The following is a 26135-nucleotide window of genomic DNA, read 5'->3' as shown; positions in this document are numbered from 1 at the left end:
CCCTGGCCTGCCAAGGTGTTTTTCTAGTCAGATAATTATTCACGACCATTTTTAATTTCCTCTATTCTAATCAAATCTCCAATTTTCTCCATAACCTGTCCCAGGTTTCCCATTTAATTATCAACAAGTGACTGTGTCTCCTGCCTAGCAAAGAAGTACAAGCCCTGAGACACGGACTGCAGCTCCCCACAAGGAATCTGTAAACCTGCTTCAATCCGTACCCATCCTCTCCTCCTGGCCTACGGACAAAATAAGGAAAGGAAAGGGGCCTCACCTCTTAACAAGACCAATACCTAACCTGTGTGCTAAAAGCCCCTTCTCTGCTGCTTTACCAAGAACTCTAACTTTTTGTATTCTCCACTTGCCCCATTTTTCTATCAGTATTATAAACAGTCTTAAATGTCTCTCATCTTCACAACCTTCCCTCAAGTCCCCTTTAGCTATTGTCCTATTTCCCTTCACAGCAAAATTTCCCAAGAGTGTGGCTTTATATTCATAACTTCCCTTTCCTTGCTTCTTTCTTACCTTTCTGCAGTCTGAGTTCTATTCCCAAATATTCCCTCATATCAAACATCCACTAGAGTAATCAGTCTACTCCATATTGCTAAATACAGTAGCTACTTTTCCGTTTTCATTCTGTTTGAGTTTTCAGCAGTAAAAGCCAAAACAGTTCACCACTCCTCTTGGAAACAATTTTCCTTTAGCTTTTGCGATACTGTATGCTCTTAGTTTTCCTCCCACCTCCCTGCACTCTGCTTTTAGGACTCTCCGTCGACAACTCATTCTTTCTTGCCCAGGCTTTCAAAGACGGAGTTAAGACAAGGTCTTAGCCCTCTTCTTCTGTATATCCACGGAGGGGATTACTTTGTCTTTATAATAACACATTTCTAATAATAAATGGGATAATGGAATTAATTTTTTACAGGTGAAAAAATTTAGGCGCGGGAGGCCTCCAAGATGGCGGAGGAGTGAGAGGTGGAGATCGCCTTCCTCCCCACAAATACATCAGAAATACATCTACATGTGAAGCAACTCCTACAGAACACCTACTGAACGCTGGCAGAAGAACTCAGACCTCCCAAAAGGCAAGAAACCCCCCAGGTACCTGGCTAGGGCAAAAGAAAAAACAGAGACAAAGAATAGGAACAGGACCTGCACCAGTGGGAGGGAGCTGTGAAGGAGGAAAGGTTTGCACACACTAGGAAGCCCCTTGGCTGGCGGAGATGCGGGGAGGCGGGGAAGCTTCAGTGACACGGAGAAGAGCACAGCCACAGGGGTGCGGAGGTCAAAGCGGAGAGATTCCCGCACAGAGGAACGGTGTTGACCAGCACTCACCAGTTTGAGAGGCTTGTCTGCTCACCCGCCGGGGCGGGCGGGCGGGGGCTGGGAGCTGAGGCTCGGGCTTCGGAGGTTGGATCCCAGGGAGAGGGCTGGCGTTGGCTGCGTGAACACAGCCTGAAGGAGGCTAGTGCGCCACAGCTAGCCTGGAGAGGGTCCTGGAAAAGGCCTGGAGCTGCCAAAGAGGCAAGAGACCATTGCTTCCGGGTGCGCGTGAGGAGGTGGGATTAACAGGGCCGCTTAAAGGAGCTCCACAGGCTGGCGCGAGACGCGGCTAAAAGCGCGGACCCCAGAGACGGGCATGAGACGCTAAGGCTGCTGCTGCCGCCACCAAGAAGCCTGTGTGCAAGCACAGGTCACTCTCCACACCTCCCCTCCCGGGAGCCTGTGCCGCCCGCCACTACCAGGGTCCCGTGAACCAGGGACAACTTACCTGGGCGAACACACGGCGCGCCTCAGGCTGGTGCAACGTCATGCAGGCCTCTGCTGCCGCAGGCCCCACATCCCTACCCCTCCCTCCCCGCGACCTGAGTGAGCCGGAGCCCCCGAATCAGCTGCTACTTTAACCCCGTACAGTCAGAGCGGGAACAGACGCCCTCAGGCGACCTACACGCAGAGGCGGGGCCCAATCCAAAGCTGAACTCTGGCAGCTGTGCGAACAAAGAAGAGAAAGGGAAATCTCTCCAGCAGCCTCAGGAGCAGAGGATTAAATCTCCACAATCAGCTTGATGTATGCCGCATCTGTGGAATACCCAAACAAACAATGAATCATCCCAAAATTGGGGCAGTGGATTTTGAAAGCAATGATATATATATATTTTTTTTTTTTCCCCGTTTTCTCTTTTTGTGAGTATGTTTATGTTTCTCTGTGTGATTTTTTCTGTATAGCTTTGCTTTTACCATTTGTCCTAGGTTCGGTCTGTCCGATTTTTTTTTTTAAGTATAGTTTTTAGCACTTCTTATCATTGGTGGTTTGTATTTTGGTTGGGATGCTCTCTTTCTTTTTTTTCTTTTTATTACTTTTTAATTTTTTATTTTTAATATTTATTTTTTATTTTAATAACTTTATTATATTTTACTTTTCTTTCTTTCTTTCTTTTTTCTGCCTTTCCTTCTGAGCCGTGTATCTGACAGGGTCTTGGTGCTCCAGATGGGTGTCAGGCCTGTGCCTCTGAGGTGGGAGAGCCGAGTTCAGGACATTGGTCCACCAGAGACCTCCCGGCTCCACATAATATTAAATGGTGAAAGCTCTCCCAGAGATCTCCATCTCAACGCTAAGACCCAGCCCCACTCAACTAGCAGCAAACTACAGTGCTGGACACCCTACCAAGCAACTAGCAAGACAGGAACACAACCCCACCCATTAGCAGAGAGGCTGCCTAAAATCATAATAAGGTCACAGACACCACAAAACACACCACCGGAGGCAAACACAGGCATAGCCTCATTGTACATAACACAGGCACCAGTCCCCTCCACCAGGAAGCCTATACAACCCACTGAACCAACCTTACCCACTGGGGGCAGACATCAAAAACAACAGGAACTACGAACCTACAGCCTGCAAAAAGGAGATCCCAAACACAGTAAGTTAAACAAAATGAGAAGACAGAGAAACACACAGCAGATGAAGGAGCAAGGTAAAAACCCACCAGACCAAACAAATGAAGAGGAAATAGGCAGTCGACCTGAAAAATAATTCAGAGTAATGATAGTAAAGATGATCCAAAATCTTGGAAACAGAACAGAGAAAATACAAGAAACGTTTAACAAGGACCTAGAAGAACTAAAGAGCAAATAAACAATGATGAACCACACAATAAATGAAATTAAAAATTCTATAGAAGGAATCAATAGCAGAATAACTGAAGCAGAAGAACAGATAAGTGACCTGGAAGATAAAATAGTGGAAAAACTACCACAGAGCAGAATAAAGAAAAAAGAATGAAGAGAATTGAGAACAGTCTCAGAGGCCTCTGGGACAACATTAAATGCACCAACATTTGAATTATAGGGGTCCCAGAAGAAGAAAAGAAAAAGAAAGGGACTGAGAAAACATTTGAAGAGATTATAGTTGAAAATTACCCTAACATGAGAAAGGAAATAGTTAATGAACTCCAGGAAGCACAGAGAATCATATACAGGATAAATCCAAGCAGAAACATGTCAAGACACATGTTAATCAAACTATCAAAAATTAAATACAAAGAACAAATATTAAAAGCAGCAAGGGAAAAATAACATACAAGGGAATCCCCATAAGGTTAACAGCTGATCTTTCAGCAGAAACTCTGCAAAAAAGAAGGGAGTAGCGGGAAATATTTAAAGTGATGAAAGGGAAAAACCTACAACCAAGATTACTCTATCCAACAAGGATCTCATTCAGATTTGATGGAGAAATTAAAACCTTTACAGACAAGCAAAAGCTAAGAGAATTCAGTACCACCAAACCACCTTTACAACAAATGCTAAAGGAACTTTTCTAGGCAGGAAACACAAGACAAGGAAAAGACCTACAATAACAAACCCCAAACAATTAAGTAATAGGAACATACATATCAATAATTACCTTAAATCTAAATGGATTAAATGCTCCAACCAGAAGACATAGGCTGGCTGAATGGATACAAAAACAAGACCCATATATATGCTGTCTTCAAGAGACCCACATCAGACTTAGGGAAAAATACAGACTGAAAGTGAGGGGATGGAAAAAGTTATTCCATGCAAATGGAAATCAAAAGAAAGCTGGAGTAGCAATTCTCATATCAGAAAAAAATAGACTTTAAAATAAAGACAATACTGAAGACAGAGAAGGACACTACATAATGATCAAGGGATCAATCCAACAAGAAGATATTAACAATTGTAAATATTTATGCACCCAACATAGGAGCACCTCAATACATAAGGCAAATGCTAATAGCCGTAAAAGAGGAAGTTGACAGTAACACAGTCATAGTAGGGGACTTTAACACCACACTTTCACCAATGGACAGATCATCCAAAATATAAATAAATAAGGAAACAGAAGCTTTAAATGACACGTTAAACAAGATGGACTTAATTGATATTTATAGAAGATTCCATCCAAAAACAAGGCAATACATTTTCTTCTCAAGTGCTCATGGAACCTTCACCAGGACAGATCATATCTTGTGTCACAAATCAAGCCTTGGTAAATTTAAGAAAATTTAAATGGTGTCAAGTATCTTTTGCAATGACCACACTATGAGACTAGATATCAATTACGGAAAAAAATCTATAAAAAGTACAAATACATGGAGGCTAAACAATACACTACTTAATAACCAAGAGATCACTGAAGAAATCAAAAACTACCTAGAAACAAACAACAATGAAAACACGATGACCCAGAACCTATGGGATGCAGCAAAAGCAGTTCTAAGAGGGAAGGTTATAGCAATACAATCCTACCTCAAGAAACAAGAAACATCTCAAATAAACTACCTAACCTTACACCTAAAGCAATAAGGGAAGGAAGAACAAAAAACCCCAAAGTTAGCAGAAGGAAAGAAATCATAAAGATCAGATCAGAAATAAATAAAAAAGAAATGAAGGAAACAATAGCAAAAAGCTGTTTCTTTGAGAAGATAACCAAAATTTATAAACCATTAGCCAGATTCATCAAGAAAAAAAGGGAGAAGACTCAGATCAATAGAATTAGAAATGAAAAAGGAAAAGTAATAACTGACACTGCAGAAATACAAAGCATCATGGGAGATTACTATAAGCAACTATATGCCAATAAAATGGACAACCTGAAATAAATGGACCCATTCTTAGAAAAGCACAACCTTCTGAGACTGAACCAGGAAGAAATAGAAAATATGAACAGACCAATCACAAGTAATGAAATTGAAACTGTGATTAAAAATCTTCCAACAAACAAATGCCCAGGACCAGATGGCTTCACAGGCAAATTCTATCAAAAATTTAGAGAAAAGCTAACACCTATCCTTCTCAAACCCTTTCCAAAATATAGCACAGGGAGGAACACTCCCAAACTCATTCTACAAGGCCACCATCACCCTGATACCAAAACCAGAAAAAGATGTCACAAAGAAAACTACGGGCCAATATCACTGATGAACATAGATGCAAAAATCCTCAAAAAAATACTAGCAAACAGAATCCAACAGCACATTAAATGTATCATACACCATGATCAAGTGGGGTTTATCCCAGTAATGCAAGGATTTGTCGATATACACAAATCAATCAATGTGATATACCATATTAACAAACTGAAGGATAAAAACCATATGATCATCTCAGTAGAGGCAGACAAAGCTTTCAACAAAATTCAACACCCATTTATGATAAAAAACCCTCCAGAAAGTAGGCATAGAGGGAACTTACCTCAACATAATAAAGGCCATATATGACAAACCCACAGCCAAAATCATTCTCAATGGTGAAAAACTGAAACCATTTCCACTCTGATCAGGAACAAGACAAGGTTGCCCACTCTCACCATTATTATTCAACATAGTTTTGGAAGTTTTAGCCACAGCAATCAGAAAAGAAAAAGAACTAAAAGGAATCCAAATTTGGAAAGAAGAAGTAAAGCTGTCACTGTCTGCAGTTGACATGATACTATACATAGAGAATTCTAAAGATGCTACCAGAAAACTACTAGAGCTAATCAAGGAATTTGGTAAAGTAGCAGGATACAAAATTAATGCACAGAAATCTCTTGCATTCCTATGCACTAATGATGAAAAATGTGAAAGAGAAATTAAGGAAACACTCCCATTTACCATTGCAACAAAAGGAATAAAATACCTAGGAATAAACCTACCTAAGAAGACAAAAGACCTGTATGCAGAGAACTCTAAGACACTAATGAAAGAAATTAAAGATGATACAAGCAGATGGAGAGATATACCATGTTCTTGGATTGGAAGAATCAACATTGTGAAATGAATATACTACCCAAAGCACTCTACAGATTCAATGCAATCCCTATCAAACTACCGCTGGTATTTTTCACAGAACTAGAACAAAAAATTTCACAGTTTGTATGGAAACACAAAAGACCCCGAATAGCCAAAACAATCTTGAGAAAGAAAATCGGAGCTGGAGGAATCAAGTTCCTGGACTTTAGACTATACTACAAAGCTACAGTAATCAAGATAGTATGGTACTGGCACAAAAACAGAAATATTGATCAATGGAACAGGATAGAAATCCCAAAGATTAACCCACACACATACAGTCACCTTATATTTGATAAAGGAGGCAAAAATATACAATGGAGAAAAGGCAGCCTCTTCAATAAATGGTGCTGGGAAAACTGGGCAGCTACATGTAAAAGAATGAAATTAGAACACTCCCTAACACCATACACAAAAATAAACTCATAATGGATTAAAGACCTAAATGTAAGGCCAGATACTGTCAAACTCTTAGAGGAAAACATAAGCAGAACACTCTATGACATCAATCACAGCAAGATCCTTTTTCACCCGCCTCCTAAAGAAATGGAAATAAAACCAAAAATAAACAAATGGGACCTAATGAAACTTAAAAGCTTTTGCACATCAAAGGAGACCATAAACAACATGAAAAGACAACCCTCAGAACAGGAGAAAATTTTTGCAAATGAAGCAAGTGACAAAGGATTAATCTCCAAAATATGCAAGCAGCCCATGCATCTCAATATCAAAAAACCAAACAACCCAATCAAAAAATGAACAGAAGTCCTAAATAGACATTCCTCCAAAGAAGATATACAGATTGCCAACAAACACATGAAAGGATGCTCCACAGCACTAATCATTAGAGAAATGCAAATCAAAACTACAATGTGTATCACCTCACACCAGTCAGAATGGTCATTATCAAAAAATCTACAAACAATAAATGCTGGAGAGGGTGTGGATGAAAAGGAACCCTCTTGCACTGTTGATGAGAATGTAAATTGATACAACCACTATGGAGAACAGTGTGGAGGTTCCCTTAAAAACTAAGAATAGAACTACCATATGACCCAGCAAACCCACTACTGGGCATATACCCAGAGAAAACCATAATTCAAAAGAGTCTTGTACCACAATGTTCATTGCAGGTCTATTTACAGTAGCCAGGACATGGAAGCCACCTAAGTGTCCATCCACAGATGAATGGATAGAGAAGATGTGGCACATATATACAATGGAATATTACTCAGCCATAAAAAGAAATGAAATTGAGTTATTTATAGTGAGGTCCATGGACCTAGAGACTGTCATACAGAGTGAAGTAATTCAGAAAGAGGAAAACAAATACCATATGCTAACACATATATATGGAATCTAAAAAAAAAGAAAAAAAATTATTCTGAAGAACCTAGGGGCAGGACAGGAATAAAGACACAGATGTAGAGAATGGACTTGAGGACATGGGGGGGGGAAGGGTAAGGTGGGACAAAGTGAGAGAGTAGCATTGACACATATACACTACCAAATGTAAAATAGATAGCTAGTGGGAAGCAGCTGCATCACACAGGGAGATCAACTCGGTGATGTGTGACCACCTAGAGGGGTGGGATAGGGAGGGTGGGAGGGAGATGCAAGACGGAAGGTATATGTGGATATATGTATACATATAGCTGATTCACTTTGTTATACAGCAGAAACTAATACAACAATGTAAAGCAATTATATTCCAATAAGGGTGTTAGAAAAAACAAAAGAGATACATACTACTATGTATAAAATAGAGAAGCAACAAGAATATATTGTACAGAACAGGGAAATATAACCATTGTTTCATAATAACTTTAAATGACTTTAGCTTTAAATATGTTTAAACCATAATAACTTTTATAATCTATAAAATATTGAATAGTGATTCAATATTGTGCACCTGAAACTAATATAATATTGTAAATCAACTATACTTCAATAAAAATATGAGCTGTTAGAAAGAAAGAAAGAAGAAAGAGAAGTGGACTTTAAAGTTTTAAAAGGTAAAGTAGCATAATAAATGTACTTTCAAGTTATTTAGAATATTTTTTCAGAAAAACTATATGTTTACAATATGGATATATATGAGAGAACAAAGAAAATATGGTAAAATATTAAAAATAGGTAAATTTGAATAGAAAGCTTCTAGGAGTTATTTGTACTATATTTGTAACTTTTCTGTAGTTCTGAGATTATTTCAAAATAAAAATTTTTTAAACACTAGATAGGTAAATTAGAATCAAAAAGTTTTTCATTAAATAATACTTTCATATTTCCTTGATAAAATCAATTTTCAGAATACATTCACAAACATTTTTTAACTTACAACCATCTCACAAATAGAATATGAAAGATGATTGTTTCTGTAGTGTAGATAAAGCAGTGATAATCAGAGTGGTTAGTGCTCTTGCCTTGGGCCTCATAGCTGTGAGTGACAAAGTCAACAGTAGAACACGTGTATTTTGATCCATTGTCCAGTGTTTTCTCTACCACATTGTTCCTTAACATCTGACAAAATAAAGGAATTTTCCAAATCACCTCAAATGTATTAGTACATTAAAATTGGGGGTTAAGAAAATATGAAAAATGTATTCAGTCAATGCAAATATTTCTTCAGAGAGTTTCAAAGACCAATATATGCATAAAGCTAGGTCAATCATATGTTTAAAAAAGATAAATGAAACATGACTCAGAAAAGGGGCCTATGCCACCACCATGCAATATTCATAATTTTATTAATAGCCAGTCATGCATATCAGAATTGTGATTTTATTCACATTGTACTCAGATATGAAAATAAATTTATTGCCTCAATTACTAGAGGTAACATAATCTTCCTAAGCCCTCTTGGTAACAAGGAACCTTGCAATTGTTGATTAACAAAATCTCAGTCTCTTCTACATTAAACAGTCTCCTTCAACTCAAATACCTGGACTATTTGAAGTTTAGCTCTGTGTTTAGCCTAGTTTAAATGCATCTTTTGGATGGCTTAGAGTTTTAGGAAAATGATCAGTCTTTGAGAGTTTGGGCACCTCACCCTTCTCTGTTCAGAAGACATCTGACTGGGTGAGGGAATGTGTACCATCCCCACAGAGGGCTGGGGTGGGCACTGGTGCAGCAGAAAGAGACCTGGGACTCCTGCCTGGTCTCTGCTGGGGTGAGACTCCTCTGGTCTGCTCTTGTGTGGGTGACTGATCTGGCTTTTGGGAGTTCTCCTTTGAAAGTGCGGCTCTCCCTAGTCTTTTTAGAGAAAGAAATTCACTCTCCTTGGTCTTCTTAGAGACCTTGTATATGTGTCCAGATGTTTCTACAAGCCCCTACCCCTCCATGAGAATGGATTTTGAGGGTGAGAGGCTTCAAACTGGGCGAGGAACATGGCAAAAGAACACTGCCATCTGATCTTGCTAACCCTATTCCCTCCTCCCCCTCAATCCACTAAAAAAGTGAACTTTTCTTTTATTTCCCTATTGTTTTTTGCCAAAATTTCCCTCTCACGTCCCTTCTCAGATTACAGATTCATGATTCAATCCCAGGACCAAACACAGGGAAAAATACCCAATAATGTAATGGAATGGAGGCATAAAAAATCTAGTGTACCCACTACAGATATATAAGCATTTAAGTATGTCTCCCAAGTGGGTATGATTCCAGGACTGAGATAGGCTGTGTTCTGACAGTATTATTCTCAAAAGACAACTCTTCCATCCTGCTGGTATTTGAAGGAAAAGGAAAGGCATTATTTGCAGTGTTCTTATGAGTATTTGATATTTTAGCCACTAGGCCCCTCTCAGTAGTCAAAAGCACTTAAGTTCAGTCAAAGTTCACTGAAATCTAACTGAGCAAACAAACAAAAAGAGAGGCAGATCACTCCACCCCCACCATCACACCATTCTGGCACATAGAACATGATCATGTGTGATAAACACGTGCATGGGAGACATCTTGACTTCGTCATCCAGGATATAAAGTGATTAAACAGTAGCAAATTTCTTTGCTCCCGAGTTGGCTCTCCTGCACCCTGAAGATTCCATATGTTCATTTATACAAACAAGTCCCATTTGGTATTTACTATCATACATTTTAAGCATGAACTATATACCATATTCACTAATTCCATAATTCATAATTAGAAACTGAAAGTTATTTGACCATATGCAGATACCCTTACAAACTGAAATTGAGTTAGAGAAAGGCCCATATGCCCAAAGCAGCATCATGCTGTTATCTTTTCACACCCTTAATTTCCATCTCTTCTAACATTCTCTTCCCTGCGCATAAACAAAATTGAGGCCAAAGAGTAATTATTATTTCACAGGTAATTTGGTAAGACTTTTCAGAGTCAAAAAAGAAAGCAAAATATTAATTAAACTAATTATCATAAAGTCAAATCATGCAAATAGAACAAAGATTAGATAAACTATTGCAAACTTTGTTTGAAGCAAAGAAAGGCATTGCATAGTTGAAACACAGTGAGAAAGAGGAAAGAAAATTTCAGGTAGTTATGAGCTTATATCCTAACATAACCTTTAACTTACTGGACATAATATTGAGTCTTTATCCAATTAAATATCTGCAGCACACAGGTTGAAAGAGAGCCTTAAACTTTAAATAGTAAAATATGTTTCTAAGAAGTTCTGGTCTGTTGGAAGGAGGAAAGCCATTCTATGCTCACCCTTAACCATAAAAGGCAGTTGCACTTCGTGGTATGAATAGTTCTGAAAGGTGATTTAACTGCAGGATCAATTATCAACATCTCTAGGCTATTATTTTCTTTGCTGGATTTTTTTACTTTGGGAGCAGACTTTTAAAGTATTTCAAGGAAGTACTTATTCTCATATATCCTGGATAAAATTAAGGCAGTTACAGAATGCAAATTAATTGTCTTAGTTAGCTTAGGCTACCATAACAAAATACCATAGATTGAGTGGTTTAAACAACTGAAACTTGTTTTCTTACAGCTCTAGATGCTGGAAAGTCCAAGATCAAGGTCCAGCAGGATTCAGTTTCTGGTAAGATCTGTCTTCCTAGCTTTCAGATGGCTGCCTTCCCATTGTGTTCTCACATGCAGGAGACACACACACACACACACACACACACAGATCTTCCTCTTCTTATAAGGCCACAGTCTTATCAGGCTAGGGTCCCATCCTTATCAACTCATTTAACTTTAATTATCTCCAAAAGACTCTATTTCTTGGGACTTCCCTGGCGGTCCGGTGGTTAAGACATCACCTTCCAATGCAGGCGAAGCAGGTTCAATCTCTGGTTGGGGAGCTGAGATCCCACATGCCTCACAGTCAAAAAACCAAAACATAAAAACAGAAGCAATATTGTAACAAATTCAATAAAGACTTTAAAAATGGTCCACATGAAAAAAAATCTTTAAAAAAAGACTACCTCGATAAGTAACATTAGTGGTTAGGACTTCAATGTATATATTTCAGAAGGATACAATTTAGTCAATAGCATAAATCAATCATTTCTTGGAAATGATCTTTAGAATTATACAATACTATTTTCTACTAATACCTCTTTATCCAAGTAAAAAATAAATTAATTAATATCTTGATTGAAAATGATGAAGGCTGGAAATGTGCAGTTTTACTATTGACTCCAAGGTTGAGAAGCCAATGTTAGTAATTTTCTAAGCCTGAAGGATTTGTTCCTAAATATTTGGACCATGACCATTAGTTAACAGGTTGTTGCTAATATAATTTTGAGGTCTCCACATCTGAAAGTTGAATGTCAAAATATGTGTTTTCTTTTCCTCTGCTGTGTTTTTAATCCAAGGTTTAAATTTCTATGTCTTAACAGAAAACCTACCAAGTTTATCTTAACATTTTTTCTTAACAACGAGTCAGTTTTCCTCACCATGAAGTCCATTAGGTTTATGGGGGTGCCAGCAATCATCAAAGTCACAGAGCCAAGGAATGAACTGGCAAAAAGCCTGTTATGAAATTTTGGGGTAAAATCCACTAATAAAAGAAGACCAATAAAAACAAACTCGTGTTCCTTTTTGTCCTTATTCTTACTTTGACTGTTACATTATCTTTTTGATCTTTACCTCTAGGACTGAACAATATCTGATTTGGCTTTCAGATTGAAAAGCTGTTTTCTAAAATATCTGAAACAAAGAGCAGGTATTTTCCAGTTGTGCTTTGGTATCTATTTGCTGAGAGCAACAGGTGTCAGAAAGTAATGTTCCTGGTCTTTCTGCCCTCTGCATGCCAAACACTGAACAGATTCATATAACAAACTGAAGTTCCCCATGAAGTTATTTCTATGGCATATTTGAAGATGCAGGTGAAACAGTTAAAAGCATGCTGTAAGATATATTTTATTTGTTAAGAACATGTTTTTGATTGAGGATCTGACTACATAAGAGTTAAATTTTAAGCAATATTTATGAAAACATAATTTGTTATTTTTAAATAGTTATCGATTGTCCATTAAAATGGAGACAAGTATGAAATGCTTTAATCAAATCCCACAATTATCATCCAAATGACACTCTGTTTTAAACTAATTTTTAAAAGTCAGTACCTGAAAAAAATCAGAATATCATATTTAGTTTTTTATTTTCTTATAACCACACATCTTCTGAGGGTGTATGAACGAGCACTGTCACTGTCAAACAGAAAGAGAGAGAAGAGAAAAAGGGTTTAGATGATCAGCCCCGTCTAATTGATATGGTTGTCTCAGCCATCTGATAGAAGATGGCAAATAGGAATAGTTTAAAAAAAAAACAAAAACAAAAAAGGAAGAACATGGAAGAAATTATAAAGTCAAAACTATCTTCATGGAAAACAATCCAGTGTCAATCTATCGTTTCACCAATTTGTTATACATTATGGTCATCTCATGGTCCTGTCTCTTCCTTGGAGGTCCTGTCAAACCCCTTAAGTACATCTTGGATTTATGGCAATTTGCAAAATGAAATTATGATTGTATCTGGCTCACCAATAAACAAAGGAAAGGGCAATGTAAAAACTAGATAGCAATATGTGATCTATTAAATTATAAATCCACATTTAATGAATTGGAACTGTAAAAAACACGTTTTGAATTGTGCAAAAAATATAGTAGTTCAAAGTATAATTATAAGTTTAATTCAATAAATCAATTGAAAGCAAATTAGGGAGGAATTAGATAATATGACAATTATATTTAGTATAAATTTTGAAAATTCAAGGAGGATTTCTATTTCTCTGTAATAGAATAACAAACAATAAGAAAACTACACAGATCAGGGGTTGGAAAACTTCTTTTGTGAAAGTTCAGATAGTACACATTTTAGGCTTTGCAAGCCACATATAGTCTCAGTCTCCTCTTTTTCAACTTCTTTTATCTCTTATCCTTCTTGTTTTTTCTTGCATCTTGTTTTTCTTTCTTCACAACCTTTTAAAAATTTAAAAACAATTCTTAGCTCACTGGTCATACAAAAACAGGCTGCAGGTTGGATGTGGCTCATGGTTGTGTTTGCCAACCTCAGATATAGATAAACCAAACAAGGCTAGTATCTTTATAGTTTTCTAATATACCATAATCTCACTACTCATTTTCTATTTTCATGCCTTTGAACTTGCTGTTTTTCTCACCCAGACTGCCCATCCCTCTTTCTTGCCTAATTCAAGTCACATATCATTTAATATAAAATTTACATTCTACTTCCTCCAAGAAACTTATCTGATCAACATGGTATAACTAATATTTTTGTTATGAATATAACCATAAAAATGTATGAAATGTCACATAATTCATTTTTTGCATTAACAATTCCAGGTACCAATAGCCAGTTTTCTTATGTACAACTCTATAATTTTATTGACCATATTTCAATATTGTAATTATTTTAAAGTTATGCTTAGTACACTTTAAGTCTCAAATTTAGTGAACTATGTTTTATTGCTTTTCTGCTAAGATTAATTCTACTAAGTTAATGCATCTGTTCTGCTAACAGCCTGCTTTAAAACAACTATAGGGACTCAGGGAGGTTCTGCATCTGCTTAGGATTCAGAAAACCACAAGAGAATGTTGCTATTATCCTAACAACAAGAAAAAAAATCAAAATCTACATTTTCTTTACTCCATAGGAGAGCTGAAGTTGCAGGGCAAGCAAATGCTCTGAGTTCCAAAGAGTGACAAGCTCTCTGAGGAGAAACAGTACACACAAATTTTCACCTTTGGCAAGACATGAGAGGATGAGATGGTCACGTAGAAGTGGGTAAGAATAAATCACACTAAACTTTAACAAATTCTTAAAGGCTGAGAATGGACTAGCATATAAGTTTGGAAAAACTGAAATCCCTCGAAACAAGTATATTTTACACTTACTCACAAACATTTTTCCATGAGCCAATTCCATGAAAATTGAAGGTCATGGTAGAAAACTGGAGAGAGCTTCCCTCAGGAACATCAGGATGCAGGTGTTCAGCTACACCTGGGGAACAGATACAAAACTTTGTATTTTCTCAGATCCTTCTCTTATAAAAAGTAAAAGCATTAAGTTGCTGGAATAGAGACAGGAAGTGCTACGTCCCTAGGATCCAGGCAAAAATCCTGTTTCTAGGGGAGGGGTAGAGGCATAACCCATCTGCTTCTGGGAGTGATTAGGAAGTCCTCTTATCTTCAGGACATAAACACTTCCACTGTTTCTGGGGGATAAGTAGAAAGGGAAGAAGGAAAATCTTTCTGCTCATGAAAGAGGGCAGGTAAAACTCTTGGACCTGAGATCCTACACTGATATGAAGCAGACATCTGCTACCAGTGGGGAAGAAGCAGGAAACACTCTCCCACCCAAGACGTGCAATATACAAGGCAGGGTTTGGCTGGCATGAGTTAGAAAGTCTGGACTATGAAAACTCTACTCTCAAGGCCCAGAAGCAGAGATCCTACCTAAAAATTAGGCTAGACCAGGATAATATAGCACCCTCTTCCCCTAACATGAGTAGCAATCAACAGCAATCTGGGTTGAGGTAAGAACATTGAGAGATATCCTCTCTGTAGCATAGGCAGGGAGGACTACTGAAAGGTGAATGTGGAACAAGAATACTGAGAAAAACCCTCCAGTACTCCAGGCATCACTCCTAGCACAGGATAACAACAGCCCACCACAATAGGAATTTAAAGCCTGTAATGAATAAAGGTTTAAGTAGCAACAGCCAAATCCAAACCCAGCTCAAGTACTGACAAGATTTACTCAACCCTCCATATTAACAACCTGACAGAAGAGACGGGCTGATTTCTGAGAGGAAATAATTTTTACCTCAGTCTCAACTGTTCTTCTATACATAATATCCAGCATTTAGACAAAAATTATGAGGCATGCAACAAAGCAAAGGAAAAATTATTGTCAAGAGATAAATCAGTCAATAAAATCATACTCAGAGTTGTTCCATATGTTGGCACTATCAGACAGCAACTTTACAATAACTGCAATTAACATGTTAACAGATCTTCCAGAAAATATGAACTATATACAACATAAGATAAGAATTTCCAGCAGTGTTATTGAAACTGTAAAACAAGAGTCAAATAGAAATGTCATAAATTTTAAAAGCACAGTAACAGAGATGAAGAATTCCTTTGACATGCTTATCAACATACTGGCTATAGCTATGGAAAAAAATCATTGAACTTGAAGATAGGTCAATAGAAATTATCCAAGCTAAAAATAGAAAGAAAAGAGAAAGCAGATAGAATACCCAAGAGGGGGAAGACAATATTAAATGCACTAATATACATGAAATTTGAGTCCCCAAAGAAGAAATTAAAAACTGTATAGAAGAAATATTTGAAGACAACCAACATTACAAAGAAGAATAAAGATAAAAATTTACAGCAGACTTCTCATCAAAGACTATACAAATCAAAAGATAATGAAATGACATTTTTAAAATATTGATAGAAAATGGCTCCTTAGAATTGTATACCCAGAAAAAAAAGAAACAAAATCTTTTAAAGATTAAGATAAAATTAAAAATATTTCTCAGACAAGAAAATAGGGGGAATTCATTGACAGCAGACCTGCACTACTTTTCTGTTAAAGGAAAGTGTTCATTCATCAGGAACATGAAACCAGATGGAAATTTGAATTTATACAAAGGAAGGCAAAGTGCCAGAAATAGTAAAAATGAAGGTAAACATAAAGATTTTTTTCCTTATGCTTATTCACTTTAAAAAGATAGAAGACTGTCCAAACCGAAAATACCAATAATGTATTGTGGGATTTATATCATATGTAGAAGTGAAATGTATGACAATGATAACACAAAAGATGAGATGGAGGAAATGGCATAAACTATATTCGAAGGTAAATTATAATAAGTTAAGATGCAATAGCAAACTCTAGATCAACCACTTAAAAAAAAGAGGTAGGGCTAATAAGCCAATAAAGGAGATAAAATAAAATCATAAAAAATAATCAGTCCAAAAGAGAGCCGTGAAAGAAAAACAAGAGGGACAAACTGATGGGACAATAGAAAACAAGTAGCAAGGTGGTAGATATACACCAGTCCTATCATTAAAGTAATAATTATATTAAATGCAAATGGTTTAAACACTTCAATTAAGAGGCAGATATTGTCAAGTTGGATGAAAAAGAAATAGCCAAATGTATGTTCTCTACAAGAAACACTTATTTGGGTTCATTTAGCAGAGTGGATCTCACAATTTGATGTATATCAGAAGAGCTGAGGAACTTGTTATACTAAACAGTGACTGTGACTGGCTTATTTTGCTCATTAATGTCCTCCAGGTTCATCCATGTTGTCACAAATGACAGTTTCCTTCTTTTGGGGGGCTGAATAGTATTCCACTTTCTTTGCCATTCATCTATCAGTGGACACATGGGCTATTTTCGTGTCTTGACTATTGTGAATAATGTTGTGGTGAACATGAGAATGCAGAAAGCTCGTCGATATTCTTTTGGATATGTACCCATTGAGTCCACTTACTTGGGAATCTAAAATAGTCAAACTCATAGAAACATAGAATACAATACTGTTTACCACAGGTAATGTGTTGAGGGAAATTGGGAGTTATTTTTCCATAGGTATAAAGTTTTAGTTATACTAGATGAATAATTTCTAGAGATCTGCTATACAACATCATGCCTATAGTTACAATAAATTGTGCACTTGAGAATTTGTTAAGAGGGTAACTCATGTTGTGTTTTTACCCAAAAACAAACAATCAAGGAAAAAGCAAAGACACAGGAAACTCTGGGAGGTGCTAGATATGTCTGTTGCCTTGACTGTGGTGATGGTATCATGGGTGTTTGCATATTTCCAAATTCATCAAATTGTACACATTAAATATGTACATTTCTTTTTATAAATTAATTATACCTCAATAAAGCTGTTAAAAATTTTTAAAAAGAAACCCCTTTGACTAAAACACAAATAAATTAGAAATAAAAATAAGGAAAATATATACTCTTCAACACTGATCAAAACTAACTTGAAATAATTAAAATCATATCAAAGTAAACTTCAGAATAAGAAATATTACCAGGGAAAAGAAAGATATTACATAATGATATAGAAGTCAATTCATCAAGAACATATGTTAATCTTAAATTATATACACTCAATGACAGAGCTCTAAAATATAAAAATCAAAAATTGATAAAATTAAAAAGAGAAAGATACATTTATCATTGGAGATTTCAACAAATTCTCTTTGAATCATTGTTAGAACCAGAAGAGAGAATATCAGTAAAGATAAAAAAATTGGAACAGCACTATAAACCAACTTGACCTAATTGACATTTATACAATATTCCACCTCAAAACAGAAGAATATATATAGTCTTTTCAAATGCCCATGGAGCATCTACAAAGATATGTTGGGACATAAAACAAACATTAACAATTTTTAAAAATTTAAGTCGTACAAAGTATGTTTTATGATCACAATGGAACTAAGCTAGAAATCAGTATTAGAAAGATGTCTGGAAACCCCCCAAATGTTCATAATTTAAGCAACACTTTTAAGAAACTATGGGCCAATGAAGAAAGCATAAAGGAAGTCATAAAATATTTTGCACTGAGTAAAAAAAGAAAACACAACATATCAAATTTATGAAATGAATCTAAAGCAATACCTAAAGGGTAATTTTTGTCATTAAACGCTTAAATTAAAACAAAACACAAAGGTCTCAAATCAATATTTTAAGCTTCCACCTGAAGAAGCTAAAATAGAAGACCAAACCAAAGCCAAAACAAGCAGATGGAAATAATAAAATAATATACAATATATTTCTAGAGTATCTATGGTAATAGAATGTGGGATTTGTTTCAAATTATTTACTTTACTCTCAAATATAGATTTTCTTTAAGCTTATCAGCATTCAAAACATTGAGAGACAAACAGAATTGACAGAATTTCTATAATAAAAGCTAATTGTCAAAAAAGTTGTACTTTTTATTTTTTTATTTGTTTTACAATTTATTTATTTGAATTTTATTTTATTTATTTTTTTATACAGCAGGTTCCTATTAGTTATCTATTTTATACATATTAGTGAATATATGTCAATCCCAATCTCCCAATTCATCCCACCACCATCCCACCCCTGGCAAAAAGTTGGACTTTTTAATGTGATACATCTTTATGAGGATGGAAATGTATCTTAAATATTGCTCAGCCAACTAAATACACAAGGTCAAATTCGGTTACTTCCTCTTGGAAAATAAACCTTCATAAAGCTTTCATAGTGTTTCAAATAGTCCATATTTTTCTCACATAGATTACTTTGAGACCTGGATTATTCAATAGAGAATCAAAAAGCTGTCCAATTTTAGACTCGTATTTAATAAATTCTAAAATCTATGATGTGTGAGTTTATTTGGCTTTAAGAAATAAGATCCAAATGAAATTCCAAATCAAAGTTTATAGATTTATATTTAGCTTTTTAAATTACTTGCTATTTTACATAGACTTTATTCTAGTTTATAAAAAATGAGAGCTATATTAATAAACACAAGTTACAGTTTGACACATTTTATGACTGGAAAATAATCTAATCATGGCTAAAAATCTCTTAAGCTTGGCTCAGATATTTTGGCATTGAAAAATGAAAGATTTTCATTAGATACTAATTAACATAAATTTGTGGCAATGTAAGTCTCCTTTTTGTCATTTTAATTTCTAGAAACTCTGTTTAACTAACAGTAAAAGACTAATATAGCTAGTTAAAAATCATTATAGCCTCTATTAATGACAGATGTTTTAGGCCATACAAAATTGTTTGTTTCAACTTGTATTTCTTATGGAATTAAGTAATACATTTTTCATACTGGGATTCTTATTACTTGACACTTTAATAAATATAGTTGTAAGAATCTCAGGACTGTATCGTTCTCAATTCAGTGAGCATTTATGATACAGGTGTATATTCTCTACATTTTATCATTAATAACTAATGGGTTATTACCACCAGCCAACATTTGTTAAATTTACTCATAAGTAAGGTGATTTATCATTAGATTCTCTAGCTGCAAAAACTTTTAAAATAGTAAGCTTCAGGAAATGGAAAGAGAGAAAATATAACACACATTAATCCAACCTTTCTAAAGAGCACAGTATGCACTGAAAATCAGAATTTAGATCATTCATAAAAGTTCCCTGCAAGAAGCAACAAGAGAAGCATAATAATTAAATTAACTAAGGAAAGACCCCCAAAAAAATACAGAAATCAGAGAAGAATTAAATGTAAAAGTGTAGTTGTAAATAAAACTAAATTTGAAATAAGATTTTGCTGTCATTATTGATTCAATCTGAATGCACCTCTTAAAATACCACAGTTAGTTCTGTTTCCAAGAATGACAGCTGATATTTTTCGTACTCACATGCTCAATTCTAGTTGAAGTATGTGCTGACCAACTTTGCCATCTTTGACCTTTCCTTTTCATCTAATCTATCAATATAAGAAAAAGTCAACAAGTATAAACTGAAGTTGAACATATTTTCAGCACCAAACAGTTTTAGAATGGTATAACATTATTTAAATCTGTGGAACCAGAACACTCTAACTGGTCAGTTTTACCTTTTCTCAGTTCAGATAAGCTTTACAATAATTTTTTTTATAAAAGTATAGTGGATGTACAATATTATGTAAGTTACAGGTGTACAATATAGTGAATCACAATTTTAAAAGGTTATACTCTGTTTATAGTTATTATAAAATATTGGCTATATTCCCTGTGTTGTACAATATATACTTGTAGCTTATTTTATACTTAATAGTTTGTACTTCTTAATCACCTACCTCTATGTTGCCCCTCCCCCCTCCCCTCTCTCCACTAGTAACCACTAGTTTGTTCTCTATATCTGTGAGTCTGCTTCTTTTTTTATTATATTCTCTAGTGTGTTGTATTTTTTAGATTCCATGTATAAATGATATCATACAGTATTTTTCTTTCTCTGTCTGACTTATTTCACTTAGCATAACTCTCCCAAGTCCATCCATGTTGTTGTAACATGACTGAGTAGTATGCCATTGCGCGCACGCGTGTGTGTGTGTGTGTGTATTCACCACATCCTCTTTATCCATTTATCTGTTGATGGACACTTAGGTTGCTTCCATATCTAAACAATTGTAAATAATGCTGCTATGGGGCTTCCCTCGTGGCGCAGTAGTTGAAAGTCCGCCTGCCAATGCAGGGGACACGGGTTCGTGCCCCGGTCCGGGAAGATCCCACATGCCGCGGAGTGGCTGAGCCATGGCTACTGAGCCTGCGTGTCCGGAGCCTGTGCTCCACAACTGGAGAGGCCACAACAGTGAGAGGCCCGTGTACCGCAAAAAAAAATAATAATAAATAATAATAATAATGCTGCTATGAACACTGGGGTGCATGTATCTTTCCAAATTAGTGTTTTTGGTTTTTTCAGATATATACCCAGGAGTGGAATTGCTGAGTCATATGGTAGTTCAATTGTTAGTTTTGAGAAACTTCCATATGGTTTTCCACAGTGGCTGTATGAATTTACATCCCCACCAACAGTGCACAAGGGTTCGCTTTCCTCCACATCCTCACCAGCATTTGTTATTTGTGTTCTTTTTGATGATAGTCATTTTGACGGGTGTGAGGTGATATCTCATTGTAGTTTTAATTTGCATTTCCCTGATGATTAGCGATGTTGAGCATCTTTTCATATGCCTGTTGGCCATCTGCATGTCCTCTTTGGGAAAATGTCTTTTCAGTTCTTCTGCCCATTTTTCAACAGGGCACAACCATTTATTTTTGAAAGATATCTAATATTATCAAAGACAAAAGCCTCAGGAACCCCAAAACCAGATAGACCAGAGAAACATTCTACATTACTTCTTATTCCTTCCTATGTATGGGACACCATACTAAGGTCCTCTTGATGGAAATAATACATTGTATTTATTCTAAAGCAATATAAGAAGAGGGTAACTTCCCTCCTTTTATGGCATGGTTTTTATATAACTTGTTTTCATTTATTCAACAAATACTAAATGTCTATTAGTTATTTATTAAGTACCAATGTAGTCCTTGGTACATAATTTCTAAAACATTAACTCATCTTCTTGCCTGAAGGGTTTCTTTCAAGTTTTACAATTAATTTAAAAGTTAATAATCTTGGGTTTTGGTTATGTTATTGTTTTGTAAATCTTAACAGGGCCCATGGTTAAAAACAATAAATCTTTTACCTGACATATAAATGAACTCAAGTGGGTTTGTAGGACAGTCAGGAAGTCAGCCTGACCACAACAGCTGAAATTGAAAGGAGAAGTACTAGAAATTTATTACATGATGGAAATTAAAGGATAGGAGTACCAAGACATGAGTAATCAATAAAGATAAATGCAAGAGAGAAGCCAAAGAGAATAAAGTAACAAAGGAAATTCCTGGATCTAAAAAGTATATTATGGATAGTATTCATGAGAAAAATTTCAGAAGAGAGGACTACTTGAAAAGAAGTTCATTTATTTGACCAGAGGGGTTGTCATAGTTACATTTATCACACATAATGATTCACTATTACAACCTAATCATCCAGTGGTTCCTCTGAATATAGTGTATCCTCTTTTTTTCTTTTTAAAAATAGCTTAATAATATATATCCTGTTACTTTTAGACACATCTTTTTGTAATTAAGATCACTTGAACAAAAATATATTTATTCTACTCCGACAGTTTCTTAAGTTTCACTTCAATTCCTTTAACTATAGCTTAATTCAAGTGAAAGTGAATTAAATACTTTTATATTACAAATAGAAAATACATTATGATCTATTTTTCTAAAATAGTTCTCATTCATATTTCTTTATCTAGATGAAATAGCTTTATTATTTCATCTAATTATATCAATAATATTTACACAACATAAAACTTTGAAAAGAGACACACAAATATAAAGGAAGTAAAAATCACCAGAATGGGAAAACTTTTATTAATATTATGGTGTTTATATCTTCATGCATTTCTTTAACTTTTTTCATTTATCTTTAATAGTGGCTTAATGTTGTCATGTATATGTCTCTTGTCATATGGATATTAAGTAACCATAAGGATTGGAAGAATCTGCCAAGGAATACTTCATGGATCTTTAAAGTCGCTTAAGTAATTATATAAACCATGCCTTTTCCATTTATGTAGACACCTTGTGAAAATATTTTTTCCAAAAGTTGATAAAGGAAACATACTTTCTGTTTGATAGTTTTGAATAGTTAAACACAGAGTATTAAATACAAAAGCTAAATCCATATCTCATAATAAACACAAAAGCTAAAAACTGCACAATAGATGCAGCTTTTATTAACTGTTTCTACTGATAAGGGAAAAGAAGTTGAAAACTGAGTAGGAAAGTTCAGTGGGAACCAACCATTATTAAAGATCTGCAACATGTCAGGAACTTTAACATCTCATTAATCTTCACAAAAATCCTCTTCCTTATGAGGAAATAAATAAAAGTTTATTTGATTAATATGAAAGTATACAACACAATCTGGTGCCCACAGGATGAATCTCAGCCAAAGATGTATTTTTAGAATATTTTAATTACTTGCCAAACTTAAAAACCAGAGGATTGAACACAGAAATACATATATCCACCTTCTCTTGGAAATCAAAAGATCTAGTAACACTGAGCATGGAAACAAGTGACTTCCAGTTTGGATGAGGCACAGACATCCAGATCACCAAGTCCCCATCCTGCCAATTTCTCATTTCAGTTTTGCTGGGTCATTGTAGGCTTTTAAGTTTGTGATCTGGCTTTGAGAAAATTATCCGGCTTCATATTTTTAGTAAGGCACAAGGTTAAAAATCAAAGCCAGGTCTGTTTCCCTCCGAAGGCCTTGCTCTCATTTATGGCTCTGGTTTAAGTTTTTTTGTGTATAAAGATGTACATTGAGATTTTCCATAAATGATTCTGATTTGTCCCCTGCTTCAATTCCACTCCTGGGTATATATCCGAAAAAAACCAAAAACTCTAATTTGAAAAGATACATGCACCCCAATGTTCATAGCAGCATTATTTACAATAGCCAAGATATGGAAACAACCTAAGTGTCCATTAACAGAAAAATGGATGTAGAAGATGTGGTATATATTTACAGTGGAATACTACTCAGCCATAAAAAGAAAAATGAAATTTTGCCATTTGCAGCAACATGGATGGATTTGGAGGGTATTATGCTAAGTGAAATAAGCCAGAGAAAGACAAATACTGTACAATATCACTTATATGTGGACTCTAAAAAATACAGCACACTAGTGAATATAACAAAAAAGAAGCAGACGCACAGATACAGAGAAGAAACTAGTGGTTACCAGTAAGGAGAGGGAAGTAGGGAAGGACAATATAGGGGTAGGTGATTAAGAGGTACAAACTATTATGCATAAAATAATACAAGAAAATATTGTACAACACGGGGAATATAGCCAATATTTTATAATAATTATAAATGGAGCATAACCTTTAAAAATTGTGAATCACTATATTGTACACCTGTTAACATATAATATTGTACATCAGCTATACTTCAATTAAAAAAGAGGAAAAAAGCTTTTTTAGAATTTCAGCTTTAGAAATTTTTCTTAAGAAAAATCATTAAGCCTTCCTTTTATTTTAGATTATTCAATTTGTATGAATACATAAATCTTCTTTAAAAAAAAAGAAACACTACTGTAAGCAACATATTCCTGAACACCAAAGTTTTATCATAACCATTTTTAGCTCAGTTATTTACTTTTCCCATATATTGTCAGAATAAAATTTTGACTCAAGTCAAAATAAAATTGGAGAATCAGGGCTTCCCTGGTGGCGCAGTGGTTGAGAGTCCGCCTGCCGATGCAGGGGACACGGGTTCGTGCCCCGGTCTGGGAAGATCTCACATGCCGCGGAGCGGCTGGGCCCATGAGCCATGGCCGCTGAACCTGCGCGTCCAGAGCCTGTGCTCTGCAACGGGAGAGGCCACAATAGTGAGAGGCCCACGCACCGCCAAAAAAAAAAAAAAAAAAATTGGAGAATCACAAGTTAATATCAATATTGTTCTACCTCATTTAGGTATACCTTGTAATTCTATGAAATGCACAGGTAATGTTTAAGGTAAATTAAACAGGTAAATTTAAAACTTTAATTTCAGTGAAAGCTGTAAGTGATCCACTTTGCGTACAGATTCCCCTCACGTATCAGTATAATAAACCAAATATTTATAGTGTTTAAACTTTTTATTAAAACTAACTTAGTTTGCATGTCATCTCCAAGCACCTTTATGATTTAAGAGAACTTCCAACAGTACCCACACTTAACATCTAAATATTACTGACATAATGGAGAAATATTTCAATATGCATACATTCAACATTGAGCATTATAGATGTAAGTGCAAAGAGTAGATTTTCGGACAATCATGGGTAGAGAGATAGGCTCTTCAGCTTAAAGAGAGTATCCTTGTCAAGATAAGCAGTTTAAACAAATTTATCCCAAATAACCTGGAATCTCCTACATCATCATTGAGGCACTTTGAAAGAGCTGGTCCCATAGTGAGCCATAACAGTTTTTACAAATACTTCTACAAACAAAGTTGGTTTGGCTACTATTTAAATACAGGTGAACCAAGAAAACTAATGAAAATTACTTTGGTTGGCCTTAATTCTACTATAGCCTCTATGAGCACTCTGCTTTTAAAACAAGTCCCGGATGGCTGGCTTTCTCAGGTTTATGCTGGCAAACATATATCTTCTTGTACTTAAATAAATTAAAGTCATATTACTACTAGGAAAAGCTACTAGTTTACAAAAGAAATGAAATATATCAAATAACATTTTCATCAGGAATAATCATAAAATACTACGGCTGACCTTACAAAGAGGCAGACCTCACAATGTTGAAATATAATTATAGGCACTAAGTAGTAACATTGACCTCTCAAATATGTTTTAGAAAAATCAAAGAATAGGGGTTCAAGTAAAAAAAATTTCCATAGTAAAATCAGTTTAATGAATTGTAAATTATTTTAGAAAGCCACGTAAGCCCAGAATACTCTAATATGCTACATCATAAAGCTATACTTCAAATGTTTTCCATGTATGTTTTCAACAATATATCATTAGTTTCATTTAAAACAGTTAAAATATATACAGATTTTTAAAATTTAAAAATATTTTGAGGAAAAATCTCAATATCAATTAGAGTAAAATGTAAACTTTAAATCTTTCTGAATGTTCTGTGTTCCAGGATTATGACTATCTTGATAAAGTAGAAGCCTCTTTCAACTTCTTGTATTTTTATTTCCTGTAGGTAGACTTTAGCCTGTGTCTTCCTTAACAGAGTCTACCTATAGTAACCA

The 26135-nt window shown here is 35.3% G+C and overlaps 1 long non-coding RNA gene across 9 annotated transcripts in view; it reads left to right on the top strand.

The window, feature by feature from the left end:
• The window catches only part of LOC137204586 (uncharacterized), a 142377-nt gene that overhangs the window by 31014 nt on the left and 85228 nt on the right, over window positions 1–26135 (top strand). For 7 of the 9 annotated variants that reach the window (XR_010933735.1, XR_010933732.1, XR_010933733.1 and 4 more), the window contains exons 3-4: window positions 105–11320; window positions 14405–14535. This is a non-coding gene — a long non-coding RNA (uncharacterized lncRNA). Of the gene's footprint in view, window positions 1–104; window positions 11321–12381; window positions 12452–12553; window positions 12637–14404; window positions 14536–26135 lie in introns of all 9 variants that reach the window. The other 2 variants (XR_010933740.1, XR_010933736.1) reach the window with 2 other exon arrangements.

Source organism: Pseudorca crassidens, chromosome 13 (assembly GCF_039906515.1).
Source record: "Pseudorca crassidens isolate mPseCra1 chromosome 13, mPseCra1.hap1, whole genome shotgun sequence".
In the NCBI taxonomy this organism is placed as follows: domain Eukaryota; kingdom Metazoa; phylum Chordata; class Mammalia; order Artiodactyla; family Delphinidae; genus Pseudorca; species Pseudorca crassidens.
Note: the sequence above shows the minus strand (reverse complement) of the source record. Positions and strands in the feature narration are given on the sequence as shown.